Consider the following 16,964-nt stretch of genomic DNA (forward strand, 5'->3'; position numbering starts at 1 on the left):
ATCTAATTTAATAATGAAATATTATGCTTTTAGGAATTTCAAGAATAAACCTGGGCCCTCATAGAAAAACGAGGTTTTTCGTAAATGTAAATTAGGGGGATAATGTTTTCGGTCTGAAAATATCAAAAGGCCCTAACAGGTCGAATTCCGCTTCGAATGAGTCCTCATTCACCCGGATCTGTTGCCAACTGTGGCCTGTAGGCGTGGCTAAAAAAAAATAATTTGATGAACATTAAATTGGTATATTCGGTTGTTGGAAAACAGGAAAGGAGTGATCAGAATGAGCTGAAATTTCGAGGATAAGCTCCCGGGCCTTAGGAAAGCTTAACCTCTAAATTTCAGCCCAATCAGACAACCGTTACATGGGGGCTTTGGTGGGAGGGTCGAAACTTCCGGTCCACTTTCCCCCATGACGATAAAGTCGGAGGGGGGGGGGGTGAAATTTTGCTTGTGTCTTAGTTTGAGCTTAGGCTACAAAATGCGATCACCGCCGTCTCTCTGCAACCGCTAGGACCGGAAATTGCTGAACATTGTGGTGGGTCGCCTCTTTAAAGAGGCACAAGTGTGCCTCCTTGACTGAAAAAAAAAACAGGTACAAAATTCCGGATATTTCGGTCACATAAAAACATGAAATGTCCCTAAATGCTTTACCTTTATACTATAAAAAGTGTCCTGCAATGGACATTGTTTGTATTATTTTTAGGCTTACTTAATAACTTACAATATTTTCCAATTTATTGAGGGAGAAGGGCAGCAGCCGCCGTCCTTGTCCCCTAAAAGATGCCATATATATATATATATATATATATATATATATATATATATATATATATATATATATATATATATATATATATATATATATATATATATATATATATATATATATATATATATATATATATATATATATATATATATATATATATATATATATATATATATATATACATACATATATACATGTATAAATATATATACATGTATATATATATATATATATATATATATATATATATATATATATATATATATATATATATATATATATATATATATATATATATATATATATATATATATATATATATATATATATATATATATATATATATATATATATATATATATATATATATATATATATATATATATATATATATATATATATATATATATATATATATATATATATATATATATATATATATATATATATATATATATATATATATATATATATATATATATATATATATTTATATAGATATATAAGTACTCATTTCATTCTTGATTTTTTGTGAAAAATACCGTCTATATTGTCCTTTTCCCTTAACAAATACATAAGAGTTCCTCCTGGAGAGTGGGAATACAGCAAAAGACCGAGTTTGCTCTTTACTAGATTGCGACAGATGCTGCACTGCAACCATCATTATTCAATATCATGTTCGAGATTTTTTGCTAAAATTGAAACCTGAGAAGCTAATATCTTCAGGGTTATTATGCAACAGCGTGACCATTCATCATTCTGTACCCGATCCAATATATTTAAACTCCGGTTTCTCTGAGGCTTCTAAATAATCAAGTTTGTTTAATAAGCTATTTACAAGTGTTTCAAAATTTACTCATCGAGGTTTCATAAACACTTGAGGTAAACATTTAGAATTTATACTTTAGCATTTAAAGCAAAATATATGTCCAATAAAAACTTACAGCTAAGCAAATGTTCGATTTATATCTCCAGTTCGGAAAAGTTGTAACTAGTATAATCCTAAATACAGACTCATAAGGTTTTGACGAATCCCTTTAGTTTATTTTAGTGCGGTAAGCAAAAAATATCCTTTAAAGCTTCTCAAAATAAACTTACTCGGTAGAATATGTTAAAAAAAACTTGAAGTTGAAAATAGTGATAAAGTCAATAAAGAATTTTTCCAAAACCCTATGCGTATGGACTTTGTATGCGTATGCATCAAGAAGAAACAGGCCATTAGTCTGGATTGGCAAAATTGGGGGGATATTAGTTTAGAATTAACACTCTCCAAAAGGTAACACTGTAAAATTATGAAAACTACAATAAAAAATTATAAAACACCTATTTACATCATTCTTTAAGGCGCGCCAATAAACTGCCCCCCCCCCTGATGAACAAATATTTGCTCTTATTATATATACTCAATGAAATCCCAATAGGCCAACTTCTCGTAACTTGTTGCCGTTGTCTTGCTTATTAGACGTTAAATTTACATGAAGAGAAGAGTTGGCCTACGGGAAATTCATAAAGTATGCATAATTTGGGCTGTATATTTTGCCCATTAGGGTGGTAGGTAAAGTTTAATGGTACGCCTTAAGAAATTATATTAGTATTTTAGAATTTCAAAAGTAGTTCTCAAAATTGTTTCTGTGTATCCTTCTGGAGAATGGGAAGGCTAAATTGATACCTAGGGAGACACTAAATCTTACCCAGCTTTGCCTCAAGTATCCTTGGCCGATTAAATTTATGATGCTAGTACAATGATAACGTTGGTGCCCTTCATGCTTTGGCAAAAAAAGCTCATTGATTACGTTTGAACATAGTTGTACTCGCTTTTTATGAGAGACAAGGAAACGCCGTTCCCTTTGTGTTAAAGAGCAGGTGACATTACAATTTATCATCTCTTTTAAACTAAACACTAAACTTTTTGCTTCATTACATCCAGAAATCTTCTGTTGATTTGAATTTTACGGTAGCTTCAAACTTTAACTGCAAAACTATCTCCCATCCCCTAAATCAAGGGTTTGATTCTCCCCCTCTATCTATTTGCGAGTAATCTTTTTTTTTTTTTTCGTTGGTGTTATTTGACCTTATGAATAAGTTCTGGATAAGAAAGAAGCAAAAAAATAAAGCTAACCTGCAAAAGCAGTAAAACTTTGTATGTAGATTAGGGCTATGTCCAAACATCAGGGGGATGGGCTGAGATGCAGTTAAACCGGAAGATAAATAGAGAGCTTTACATACCCAAAAAGGAGCAGTGTACAGCGGATTAAAAAGTGCTGCCATTTAATCCTAGAAGCCAATGAATTTTTGCGCCAAAGGACTGCGCCTAAGTCCTGATTAGAAGCGAAAATAAGTTAGAGGACCTAACTGGTCTCGTAGACACAACATCTCCCCTTATCTTGTCCAAATAACTGTTTGACAAGTGGGTCAGCAAACACAACTAAACAAATATTTTCAATTCGTATTATCAAAGGTGCAGAGTCGGCTCACGGCCCTTTTATTACCCCTACCATCCCTCTATCCACGCAATTTTTTGTACAAAACTGATGCTGTGTCTGTGCCTCTTTTCCGGTTTATGTTGCTGTGTTCAATCCTGGGTTCACTGTTTTGTTCCTCCTTCCTGTGTTGCTACGTTCTCATGCTCCTATGTTTTTCAGTTTTACTTTCTGTATTAAATGACTTTCAATTCCCAGTTGATTGAATTTTCTCCTAAACCTGTGTAACCCCCCTTTCGATAAGAAGGGGTCGAAAAAAAACCATATAGATGGCATATCATTCTTAATACATGAAACAAAAACATAAAAAAAAAAAAATATTAAGTGTCCCCACCCGAGAACAGTTGTTGGTGCCTCCTATTCGGGACACCTTATGATGATAAAAAGAATGTGGAGCCTCATGCTCTTTATTATGGTTTTGTAAAGGTTTTGCTCCACTTATCAAGTCATTATTGGTTGTAGGAGCCTGCCTACCAAATCTGAAGAGAATCTAAGGCCGTTTCTAGGCTCTTATATTATAACATCAAAACCCACAAGTGGAATGGCATTCCTCCTTCTCTGGACCTGCCTCTGTCCTGGTCCTGATCTTTTGTACAGCATCAATTTTTCTGATGGTTATGTGTGAGCATCAGTTTTTACAGATGGCATCATTTTGATGTCATGTAGGCTACTTTGGGTAGGCTAATTCCTAAAACTGATAGTACTTCTGTACTACCCGGTTTCGACATACTGCTTTAGTAACTCCAAATCCCATAAAGATTGATTTACTAGGATTTTAGAATGATGACCAGACGTGTCCGCTGCTGTGTTTGTGCCTCTTTTCCTTTTTTTAGTTCCTTCCTTTACCCCTTCCTTCCTGTGTTGCTTCGGTCTCAAGCTCCTTTTTTTCTATTTTCGTTCTTGTGTTTGACAATGTCTTCTCTTATTTTCAGTGGGGTTCAGCAGTGATGATTTGTCTGTTATTTTACTGAAAAGTACAGTTGATAGCTCAGTTATTATGCTATTTAATTATAAATGATATTGCTAATCCCTGAAGCATTCATGTCATTATCAGCTTAAGGTTTACAAACTAACACCAATCTGACCGTGGTATCCACATTGTATAACAGTTTGTTCCACATAGTGTAGAGCTATTTTTTAATGAGAGGGGGGGGGGCTCTAATCCTTCTGGTTAAGATTTTGGAACAAAAATAATTGATCGGGTACCTTAGAATTTCATTTCCCCGACATGTTGATCCTCTTTAAAGTACGTAAATAATAACAAGCAGCTGTTCGTCAAAAATTGCACCTTACTTTAAACTAGTTCCTTTGGCTGTTAAGAAAAGCCACTGTATTTCCATTTGATCGACCCCTTTCCTGTGTTTCTCTTGTCATCTTTTACATGAAGTTGTCAGAAGGTAAAAAGTAAAAAATCATATAGAGGCCACATCGTCTTTTACAAGAACCCCCAATGCTTTAATATAAAACTATTCAAGTTCAGAGTTGTGCATCTGTAAAGGGTGTGAAATATCTGCTTGAACATGTTTACCAAAGTGACGATTTTGCAAATTTGGTATAACAAGAGAATGCTTCGAATATTGATGAAATTAAAACATTTATTGATTCGATCAGAGATTCAATCACCTAGAAAATTGCTATGTCTGTGAGAATCTGATATTACTGGTAATTTCAAACTGTCTTGTAATAGACAGTAGGCTAAATGCTTAGGTAATTTTGTAGTGTATGCTTTTTCAGCTTCAACGGTTCAGATAGGATTTTAAGTCATCGCCTCAATTCTCTTTGGAGTTTCTGTTTTAGGCCTATAGAAACAATGCTTAGAGTACTTTTTACATAGTCAAGCACAGACCAGGGGCAGATCCAGGATTTTTTTTAGGGGAGGGGCAAAATAGGTTGATCCGATAAACTTGCGTTAGGAGCAAGTTTAATTAACGCAAACTTGCGTTAAAGTAAGTAAATTACGCTACTTTAGTCTACTTTAGGGGGGCGGGCGTCCGCCCCCTCGTCCCGTGGATCCGCCACTGGTACAGGTAATTAAAAAAGGTATTTTTAAGTTTGTATATATAAAGTATTGTATGTGTAAAGTATTGTACAAAGTATAATTGAATACACCAAAAATAACTTCCATATAAAATTCTCTTACGCCTGTAGAAAGAATATTAATATGCACAAGTGATCAGGAGATTGAAAATAATAATCTGCGATGATTGTATTATGGCACCCATTACAACATTGAAAGCTATTGGCAAGCTAATATAAAAGATTAATTAAAAAAAATCCACAAACGAAGTTTTTAAAAGCAAAGTAAAGAGCTACGTTAAACCAAAGATGAGCACAAATAAAGTCAATTAATTTTTAAAGCATAAAACTACAGCAAATCACTGTTAATATATAAATGAACACTAAAACGAACAAAAATTAAAACAAATAACTACGTCAAACTCGAAATGAGCGTAAATTACCATAAAGAGGAGTCGGGCTAACGCCCCCTGTGCCTTCTAAAGACTAGGGCAGAATTTGCATTTTACTGAAAACTTTTTGTTTAGAGCCATGCATTTTTATTTCTCTTAACATAAAAAAACAGAAACAAACTACCAACATAACCAAGATTACTGAAAAGAAAAACTAAATGAGGATTGACTGTTCAATAAGCACTGATATTCATTCCTGAAAGTCTCAACAATTTTTTACTTACGAAAGTCATAAAATATAAACGTTTAAAAAATATATTTTATAGAAAATGTGCAAATTACGTTTTGGTCTTTAAAACACACAAGGCTCGTTAGCCCTACACCTCTTTTGGTTGCTTATACTCGTTTTGGGTTTGACGTCGTTAATTATTGTGAACACCCATGGAAATGAATCCCCTTGCAACTGATCCCCCATGCAACTGAACCCTCGTGTAACTGACTCCGCGTGCAACTGAATCCTATTTAACCGAACCACCGAGCAACTGAAACCCCGTGCAGCTGGAACCCAATTAACTGTGCCCCCGTGTAACTAAGTCCCCCTGTAACTGAGCTCTCATGCACCTGAACCTTCGTTTAACTGACTCCACGTGCAACTGAATCCCATCCAGTGTTACCAACACCTCAAAACAAAATGTACCACAAATTGCATGAAAAATGTACCAAAGACAAAAAAAAATGTACCATATCAAAAATTTTTTTCCATGTGTTACGCTTCGCGTAACATGCGGATACTGGTTATATACAGCATAATTAATGAAAATTTTGTGCTGACCATGTTTATTCGCATTCCCTCTCCGGTTTGGTGTTTTTCTTTCTCTTCTAGAGCAGTACATTATTCTTGATCATACTTGCAGAAATTGTTCCAAATAAGACATCTTGCTAAAGTAAGATTTTACCACAGGCCAACGAAAGTCGTTGTTTTTCGGCCATTTACGTCCATTTATAAACTTGGCAAACTTTTTCAAACTCAAAACGAGCAGAAATTAACATGATTAGGGCTCAAAACCCCTATGCCTTCCCAAGGTCAGAACATAACTTGCACTTTACTGAAAAATATAAATGCTTTTACTTTAATAACTTTAATAAATCAAATATTTTTAACATTTTGATTACTAAATATCAGTATATGTATATTAAACTGACAATGCACATTCATTTGTTTTTTTTTCAGTTAAGTGTAAATTATGTTCTGACCTTGGGAGGGCATAGGGGTTCTGAGCCCTACTCATGATAATTTCTGCTCGTTTTGAGTTTGACTCGGTTATTTATTGTAATTTCGGTTCGTTTTGGGTTTCATTTATTTATCGATGCTGATTTGTGGTAGTTTCACGCTTAGTAGATTATTTGACTTTATTTTTGCTCATTTTTGGTTTAATGGAGTTCTTTACTTTTCTTTGAAAAACTTATTTTGTGGAAAATGTTTTTTAATTAATTTCTGTTCGTATTATATTGACATAGTTTTTTCAGGGAAAAAGAAAATAGTAGTTTAAATCTTTTCGATTTTTTAAGACTTTATGGTTTGGTCTGCTATTTGAATGCCGGAGAAAAATGTTCTGCAATTTTTAACAACATACACCCTTTTAAAAATCTGGACGCAAATAGTAGGTTTTAATTTAGTTTCATACCTCCTCTAGTTGACCTGAAAAAGAAAACTTGATACCATTCGCAAAAAAAATCTGTTTACTTTCTCTGATAGCTTGGATACACTTACGCTATTTTGATTTGGTTAAATTTTAAGAGCAGAAGTAGCCCCGAAAGTTTGAACATAATACCCTCAGTCGTTCTTGGGATATTGCAGAGATGCCTTATTGGGAATTAACATTAACCCAGTTCATTTTGATTTAATCTTAAGGCAACATTTAGTTTTTAAACATAATGGGCAAACGAGAGGGTGGGCGTGGTTGGGGGATTAGTTGCCTCCAAATGACTTTCCACTATTAAAAGGGGCATTAGCCATTCCAATTTCCAATCGAATGAGCCCTTTTCCAAGTTTCTACGACAACTCTTTGGATACGATTGCCCTGGTATAAAGAAAAAAATATTACATTGTGCCAACATCGTTCTTTACTTTGGCAGGCAATTGCGCTGCCTATGATAATTTCTGTTCGTTTTAAGTTTTAATGTTGCTCCTTACTTTCAGCTGAAAAAACTTGTTTGTTTTTATATTTAATTACTGATACAGGTACAGCACAATATTTACATGAGTCGGCAATTTGCCTGAAATAGGACACCTTTCCTGTTGCGGAATCTGAGTATATCAAATGCAGACTGAAACCATACGTCATCTCATTCAGAATAAAGAAGAGGGACTCAACTTCACAGCATTCACCTAACACAGCGGTCAGCAGCCATTTTAGTTAAGAGACTCAAATATAAACAATGGGACGATTATTTAATATCTGACAACAAAATATGTTTATTAATGTATCAAATCTATAGATAAGATAAGATGATTTATTGCAAAAAGCCTGTGGGCCATAGCAACACATAATACAATCTATAAACAAACACTCAGGAACAAAATACAACTTTAGATAGTAAAAATCAAAAAGGAAAAAAGAAAAAGAACAACAAAACGACAAAAAAGAAACACACCAAGGTTCGACTTTTAACCAACAAACACCATATAATAAAATTCAAATCATAAAAATAGTATCAAGCTATCCCCTCAAACATGATTCCCTATATTTAGTCCCTAAACGAAGAAACTTACACAACTGTTTAATAGCACATGCGTTCCTCTCAGCCATCCACTCTATTAACCAGCATTCGCTCCCAAACACTCGTCCGATACATTCATTCCGCAACTCAGACAGCTCTTCACACTCGGATACAAAATGAAATAAGTTTTCGTTCACCAATCCACACATTGGGCAGAAATAAGGGCCAGCCGCCAACCTAAACTTTCCCAAAAATTTCCTTCTCTCACCTAAATCCAAACTATCCCCTCTTACCAACAACAAATTCTTCAAATTCTCTTTATTCAACCCAAATTCAAAATAAACATCCTCCTCCCAATCGTCTTTGGCTTGGGAGTAAAAACTAAAAGCCATAGATTTTTTCTTATGTGCTTGTCACCCTTTGTTTTCTTGGACCTTTAGGGTTTGCTGGACTTCCTTCCATACTGACACGGTTACATCCATAGGGCCTTTTCCTTCATTCCACATCTCTGAAAGTCCACAAAGGTCCAGTATTTTCTTAACCGGATTTGACCATGAATCTCGTCTACCATCCTTCAAGCTCTCCAAATAAGATGCCTTAAGAAGCCGAACTCTAGGTAGCCTAATTATCTTCTCCCAGAATTCTACCATTCTAACCAATCTAACACTCCTTAAAGAAAAAAGCCCCAAATCTCCTTTCAGTACCACTGAACTAAATGAATCCTTCAAGCCTAGAATTCTCTTAAAATATCTTAGCTGAACTACTTCTAGCTTAGCTCCTTTAGCAAAACCCCAAACCTCAGAGCCCCAATGTAGACTAGAAGCTACCTTTGTCTGAAAAACTCTTTTCTGGATCCTCATGTAAGCTAGCTGATTTAAATTACCTCTTAAAACCATATTTATTAGCCTATTACCCCTTAAATTACAATCTTCTACGAGTCTTTAAATCTCCTTTCAGGCGCTAAACTTAACACCCAAAAAAACAAACTCCTCTTTAACCTCTAAAAACTTTCCTCCAAAATTAAAATGAACCTCTCAATCAACATCTCCTTTACTCCTAAATACTAATACTACTGATTTCTTAGCGTTCAACTCTAACTCCTTCTTTTCTAAATAATTTTTTATTATATCTAATTGCTTCTGAAGGTTCTCTCTGCTATCCGCCACTAGAGCTATATCATCCGCGAATAACATGCATGATAGCCTAAACCAATCCAAAGATACATAAGGGGCTCCATTATTTTTCATAAACCTATCTAAATCATTAACAAACCAGGAGAAGATCTTAGGAGATAATGTACATCCTTGTTTCACACCCACATGAGACGTAACCACCCTAGACAAATTTCCCATATCCTTCATAGAAAATTTCACCCTCCGATACATATCTGCTATTATTGCTACAAAACAAGACGGCAAGCCTATTTCTAACAGACTTTCAATTAATAACCTCCTATTTACCGAATCAAAAGCGCTTTTCAGGTCTAAAAAGGCTACGAATAGCCGACCAGTTTTTCCTCTAGCATATTTCCTTCTCAATGTATCCAAAGTAAAAATATGGTCAATAGTGCTGAATGTCGATCTGAATCCCGCTTGTACCGGGCTAAGTATTTCCTCCTTATTTAAACAATCTCTTAGCCTAAATTCCAGAACCTTACAAAAAAATTTACTTAAAACATTCCCCATAAAGATAGACCTAAAGTTTTCATGTAACTTCCTATTACCGTTCTTAAAAAGAGGCACTGCTACAGAAATGTCCCATGAGCGAGGCCAACAAGCTTTTTCTATTACGAACGAGAAAATTGCAGCCAACATGGGTATTAAATTTGTCCTTCCTAACTTCAGAACCTTTGTAGATATACCATTTGTTCCTGGACACGAATTTCCATTCATCCTTTTCAACTGATCCCAAATTTCTTGTTGAGATACAGGCCTAATTAAATCATAATCATTCTGCCTTAAAGGATATGTTGCCATCCCTAGACCTGGCTCTCTAACCTCTGAACCATTCGACTCATTCGCCCTAACATATTCTGACTCTCTATTCTCAAAATAATCTGGCCACGTCTCAACTGCTGGGACGTCACCTCTTATTCCCGTGCCCTGGATTGAACATTTAACAACCGACCAAAACTCTCTTGAATTATTCACACTATAAGCTCTCTTAATTTCCTCATTAATTTTCTTATGCCTCTCTCTCTTTTTAACTCTTTTAACCCTATTATAATCTGACCTTAGTTTCCTATACTCAGCTAGCTTGCGCAAATTCGTTTCCTGATCCAACGGGTCTGTAGCTTTAAGTAGCCCGAAAACCCTAATTATCTCTTCCTTTGTCGGCCTATATTCTTCATAAGAAACCCTCATCTTTTCTGCCCGGATATTTTTTATCCTGAGATAGAGGCTTGATGCACCCATAAATTCTATCTGTAATTACCGAAATAGTTTGATCCAGTTCAGCTAGTTCTGAAAAATTCAAAATCGAATGGCAATCATTCTGAAATTCCTCACTTGCTAGTTCCATTTTAACCAAATCTTCTTTCTCCTTGGCTATCCAAACTGGTTTACGGATCCTTTCCTTGCACGTAGACCTTTCCTTTCCCCTTTCGGACTGTCGAATACACGCTCTCAGCATAATACTCACTGGCAGATGGTCAGATCCAACCAACTCTAGGACCCTGAGGTCGACCGCCCGGGGCCAAAGAGAAAAACTACATAAAATATAATCAATTAAACTCGGGCTAAACCCATTATAACACGTAAAATAACCCATACCAAAATTTTCCCCCAATCTTCCGTTCATAATCAGTAATCCTTCCTTTTTAACAAAATTTATCAAATTCCTACCCCATCTATTTACTCTCCGAGACCTATCCCTGCTTTTCCTAATAGGGAAAACATACTCGCTATCACTCTCCAAGCCAGCATTCTGACCTGATTCATTTACAAGGAGCTCACCAACCTGCAACTCGTCCTCGTCACTAGTATATGCATTGAAGTCCCCTAGAAAAATAAAATTACGGCAAGGGTACATTCTTTTATACAACTGAGTTCCATTTTCAACCAATCCCCATGTATCTTCATGGCTGTAAGAACTATTATTCGGAGGCAAATAAACAACACACACAACAAGGTGAACGTTTTTAACTGATAATAATAACCATAAAAAAATTTTCAGACTCACTTTCTAGCCTACGAAATAAATTAAATACACCCTTCCTTAGAAGCACTGATACTCCTCCATAGTATCTGCCATTTGCCGAGACTTTTCTCCGACACTCAAAAACATCAAAGTCTTCATACGACGAAAATTCATCTAGAGAATTTCACGTCTCGACAAGGCAAACAACATCCCAACTTTCACAACCGGCTGATGTACTTGACTCTAATAAATTTTCTAACTTTTCCCTACTATAACCTTGTAAATTCCAAACTACAAAACTTAAGCACGATTCACTATGGCCCTGTATTCCCTATTTTGGCAATTTTGACTGGTTCCCAGGCATTACTATATCCTCCCAACTAGGATGCCCCTGATAAAAAACCGGAGCTTTCACTATCTGGCAAGGCCCCAATGATTCGTAATTCTGAATTGTCTCCGTTTCTCAATCGCTTTTTTTGCGCCTTTATCCTGCTCCAAAGGGCTAGTGTTCTTATTATTTCTTTTGCCCCGTCTCACACCCTGCTGAGCTAAATCTACCGCAGGTTCTAGGCTAAAAGGGTGATAATACTGCCCACAAATAAAAGCAGCCGAGTCCCCATCTTCTACACTAAATACAGAAGCAGCGCTTCCTAAGCTCTGGCAACTAGCAGCCGAATTTACCGATCCACTTCTGTCACGCGAAATAATCTGATTAATCTGATTTGCACGAGCGTATAATGTACCAGGTTCATTAGAATCAACATTAGGGCTAACCACCTCAACACTCGTACGTTTTTCTTTTTGAACTTCATTCGCTATCCCTAGCGTGACTGACTTTGATCCTTTGTTACTTAGTGAACTTGCATTGACCATTACTTCATTTCCCGTGCGCATATTACGATTTAAATCGGAACTCTGATGATTATGGGTTCTTATTTCCTCTACTGCTATAACCTTTCGTTGTTATCGATACATTTCTTTCACTTCACCCCATTCACTATCGTGTACAAAAATCTTATCCCCCACGAAAAGTCTCACACCCCTCAGCTTTGGACGCAAATGGCCTTCCGTACGCGTGGCTTCCAAAATTGGTATCAACTTGCTCCGTGCCAATAAATCTGAAGAAGTATAATCTGGGGCAACTGACAAATGAAACCTTTTGAAAAGTGCAGCCGAAGTAAATATTGATTTTTTTAATTCCCTAGACGCTAATTTAATTACGACTGGTTTGACTTTCTGGTTTGAAGGTAAACGAAAAACATCTTTAATATCTGTCTGCATAAACCTGGCACCTCTCACTATTTCATTTAAGCATCTAAGAATGTCCTCTTTTAGACTAGAACCCCTTATCTTTGGATCAAAATTGTAGAGTATCACACTACACCTTTTTTGATCCGACTCGATTCTATCCATTATCTTTTTATTCTTTGCAATTTCCCTTTTGAGCTCACGAACTTCTGCCTATGTATTTTCTGATTTTTTTCCCACTTCACAAATTTTCTTATTTAGAGATTCCGAAATTGACGAAATTTCCATAAATCATTTTTCTACCTTTTCGCACAAGGGATCCCAGTTTTTTAAGCTCTATTGACATTTCATTTAATTTCTTTAAAATCTGTAGCTGGACTTCCGTTGATTCCGTCATCTTGATCGTAATTACTAGCTACTTAATAAAGAAAGGCGTACCTGTTTAAGAGTCAATTATTTAATCCACGCTGACTCAAAGCGTGCAATTAGCTAAGCCGCCGTTAATAATGCCACGGCTAACAGCAATTCCGAGTGAACTTCTCAGCAAAATCCAAAGATAATAAACTTCTCGACAAATTCTGCGGGATATATATTTCACAAGTAAAACTAATTGAATGTTGGATCATGTATTTCACAATTTCAGTCATATATATAATCCGCTTTTTAGATGTTCACTGAATGAGAACTAAAACTGAACTTATAGCTTTATATATAGCTTTAGACATTGACCCACCCGCAATTGCCCCCACCTGCAATTGCCCCCCCCCACAAATATTACTTTTTACGTTAGTTCTTACGCTTAGTACTTTTTACGCTTTAGACATTGACCCATCCGCAATTGCCCGCCCCCCCTTCCCACAAATATTACTTTTTAAGTTAGTTCTACCCTAGGATGAAAGGATGATAAAATATCTATCTACAAGTAAAATGAGTCATTTTATGCAATTCTGATAAAAAAGATAACCATTTAGCATATTTATATATATATATATATATATATATATATATATATATATATATATATATATATATATATATATATATATATATATATATATATATATATATATATATATATATATATATATATATATATCTTTACTTAGGCAGCGAAATCGCGCTGCCTAAGTAAAGAACGATGTTGGCAAAATGTATTTTTTTTCCCATACCAGGACACTTCGTATCGAAGAAGTTGTCGTAAAAACTTCGAAAAGGGCTCATTCAATTGGGAATTAGAATGGCTAGTGCCCTTTTTAATAGTCGAAAGTGATTGGTGGGCAACTAGCCCCCCCCCCCCCCCCATCATTCCCCCAAACACATCCAATCAAAATTTTGAGATAGCCATTTTGTTCAGAGTAGTTGATATCCATATAGAAAATATCTTGTTGAGGAGGAAAATCCCCCACAACCCTCAGGGAAAGGGTTTTAAGTTATGCCCCAGGGGCATATAAGAACGATGTTCCACAATGTATTATTATTTTTTTCCTTTAGAGCACGGCACTTCGTATTGAAGAAGTTGTCGTAGAAACTTCTAAAAGGGCTCATTCAACTGGAAATTGGAATGGCTTGTGCCCTTTTTAATAGTCGAAAATGATGGGGAGGCAACTAACACCCCTTCCACGCCCAGAATTTCCCGAAACGCATCCAAACAAAATTTTGAGACAGCCATTTTGTTCAGCGTAGTTGATTTCCACATAGAAATTATGTTTTTGAGGAGGACAATCCCCCACAGCCCTCAGGGCAAGAGTTGTAAGTTATGCCCTGGGGGCATATAAGGTTTTTATAGAAGGCTTTGTCGTAGAAACTTCAAAAAAGTCTCATCCGATTGGAAATTCAAAGGGCTAGTGCCATTTTTAATAATTAAAAGTGATTGGAGGGCAACTAATCCCCCTCTCACGCCCAACTTTTCCCAAAACCCATCCAATAAAAATTTTGAGATATCCATTTTATTCAACGTAGTTTTAAGTTCTGGAACTAAGGTCTTTGAGGATGACAACCCCCTCCCCCACAGCCCTCAGGGCAAAGGCTTTAAGTTATGCCCTGGGGGCGTATAAGGTTTTTATATAACGCGTTGTCGTAGAAACATCAAAAAGGGCTCATTCGATGGGAAATTGAAATGGCTAAAGCCCTTTTAATTAGTCGAAAGTGAGGGAGAGGCAGCTAACATCCCTTCCACACCCACGATATCTCCAAACATATCTAATAAAAAGTTTGAGATAGCCATTTTGTTCCACGCAGTTTAAAGTTCAGGAAATTATACCTTTGAGCAGGACACTCCTCACACAGTCTTCAGGGCGAGGGTTATAAGTGAATCCTGGGGGCATATAAGGTTTTTATTGAAATATTTGTCGTAGAAACTTTAAAAAGGGATCATTCGATTGGAAATTGAAAGGGCTAGTGCCCTTTTTATTAGTCGAAAGTGATTTGAGGGCAACTATCCCCCCTCTCACGCCCACCTTTTCCCCAAACACATCCAATCAAAATTTTTAGATTGCCATTTTATTCAACGTATTTGAAAGTTCTGGAAATTAGGTCTTTAAGGATGACAACAGCCCTCAAGGCAAGGGTTGTAAGTTTTGCCCTGTGGGCATTTAAGGATTTTATTGAAAGCGTTGTTGTAGTAACTTCAAAAGGGCTCATTCAATTGGAAATTGAAAGAGCTAGTCCCTTTTTTAATAGTTGAAAGTTTTTGGAAATTATGTTTTTGAAATGGACACTCCCCCACAGCCCTCAGGGCAAGGGTTGTAAGTTATGCCCTGGGGGCATATAAGGTTTTTAGAAGGTGTTGTCGTAGAAACTTCAAAAAAGGCTCATTCAGTTGGAAATTCAAAGGGCTAGCGCCCTTTTTAATAGTCGAAAATGATTGAAGAGCAACTAACCCCCCTCTCACGCCAACCTTTTCCCCAAACGTATCCAATCTAAATTTTGAGATACCCATTTTATTAAACGTAGTTTTAATTTCTGGAAGTTAGGTCTTTGAGGATGACAACCCCAGCAGCTCTCAGGGAAAGGGATGTAAGTTATGCCCTGGGGGCACATAAGGTTTTTATAGAAATCGTTGTCGTAAAAACTTAAAAATGGTTCATTCAATAAAAAATTGAAAGGGCTAGTGCCTTTTTTAATAGTTGAAAATGATTGGAGAGCGACTAACGCCCCTCTCACGCCCATTATTTTCCCAAACACATCCAATCAAAATTTTGAGAAATCTATTTTGTTCATTGTAGTTGAAAGTTCTGGAAATAGGTCTTTTAGGAGAATAAGCCCCTCAGAGCCCTCAGTGCAAAGGTTTTCAGTTATGCCCTGGGGGAATATAAGCTTTATATAGAAAGTTGTTGTAGAAATTTCAAAAAGGGCTCATTTGATCGGAAATTGAAATTGCCCTTTTTAATTGTCGAAAGTGAGTGGGAAGTTTCTCACTCTCATGCCCACCATTTCCCCAAAAACATTCAATCAAAGGTTAGAGATAGCCATTTTGTTCAACGTAGTTGAAAGTTCTGGAAATTATGTATTATAGGATGACAAACCCCCCAGAGCCCCCAGGGCAGAGGTTGTAAGTTATGCCCTGGGGGCATATAAGGTTTTTATAGATAGAGCTGCCGTAAAATTTCAAAAGGGACTCATTCAATTGGAAATTTAGAAGGCTAGTGCCCTTTTTAAATGTTGAAAGTCATTGGAGGGTAACTAACCCCCCTCTCACGCCCACCATTCCTCCAAACACATCCAAGCAAAATTTTCAGATAGCCATTTTGTTCAACGTAGTAGAAAGTTCGGAAATTAGGTCTTTGAGAATAGCACCCCCTCGCAGCCCTCAGAGCAAGGGTTGTAAGTTATAGCCTGGGGGCATATAAGGTTTTTATTGAAAGTGCTGTCGTAGAAACTTCAAAAGGGCTCAGTTTATTGGAAAATGAAAGGGCTAATGCCATTTTTAATAGTTGAAAGTGATTGGGGGACGACTAACGCCCCTCTCACGCCCACCATTACGTTGAACAAAATGTATATCTCAAAATTTTGATCGTATGTGCTTTGGGAAAGGGTGGGCGTGAGAGGGGGGTTAGTTGCCCTTCAATCACTTTCGACTATTAAAAGGGCACTAGCAATTTCAATTTTCAATTAAATGAGCCTTTTTTGATGTTTTTACAATATCGCTTTCTATAAAAACCTTACATGCCCCTAGGGCAAAACTTACAACCCTTGCCCTGA

General features: G+C 36.3%; 1 protein-coding gene across 1 annotated transcript in view; it reads left to right on the forward strand.

Moving 5' to 3' along the window:
- The first annotated feature begins 1,547 nt into the window (after positions 1–1,547).
- The window catches only part of LOC148954499 (inactive fucosyltransferase B-like), a 38,255-nt gene continuing 22,838 nt past the window's right edge, over positions 1,548–16,964 (forward strand). Inside the window, exon 1 of the mRNA XM_089086554.1 lies at positions 1,548–1,651. The gene's annotated coding sequence lies outside the window, so the exon portion shown is untranslated. The remainder of the gene's footprint in view (positions 1,652–16,964) is intronic.

Source organism: Artemia sp. Qi Xiang Cuo, chromosome 3 (genome assembly GCF_049724085.1).
Source record: "Artemia sp. Qi Xiang Cuo chromosome 3, ASM4972408v1, whole genome shotgun sequence".
NCBI classification, from domain to species: Eukaryota; Metazoa; Arthropoda; class Branchiopoda; order Anostraca; family Artemiidae; genus Artemia; species Artemia sp. Qi Xiang Cuo.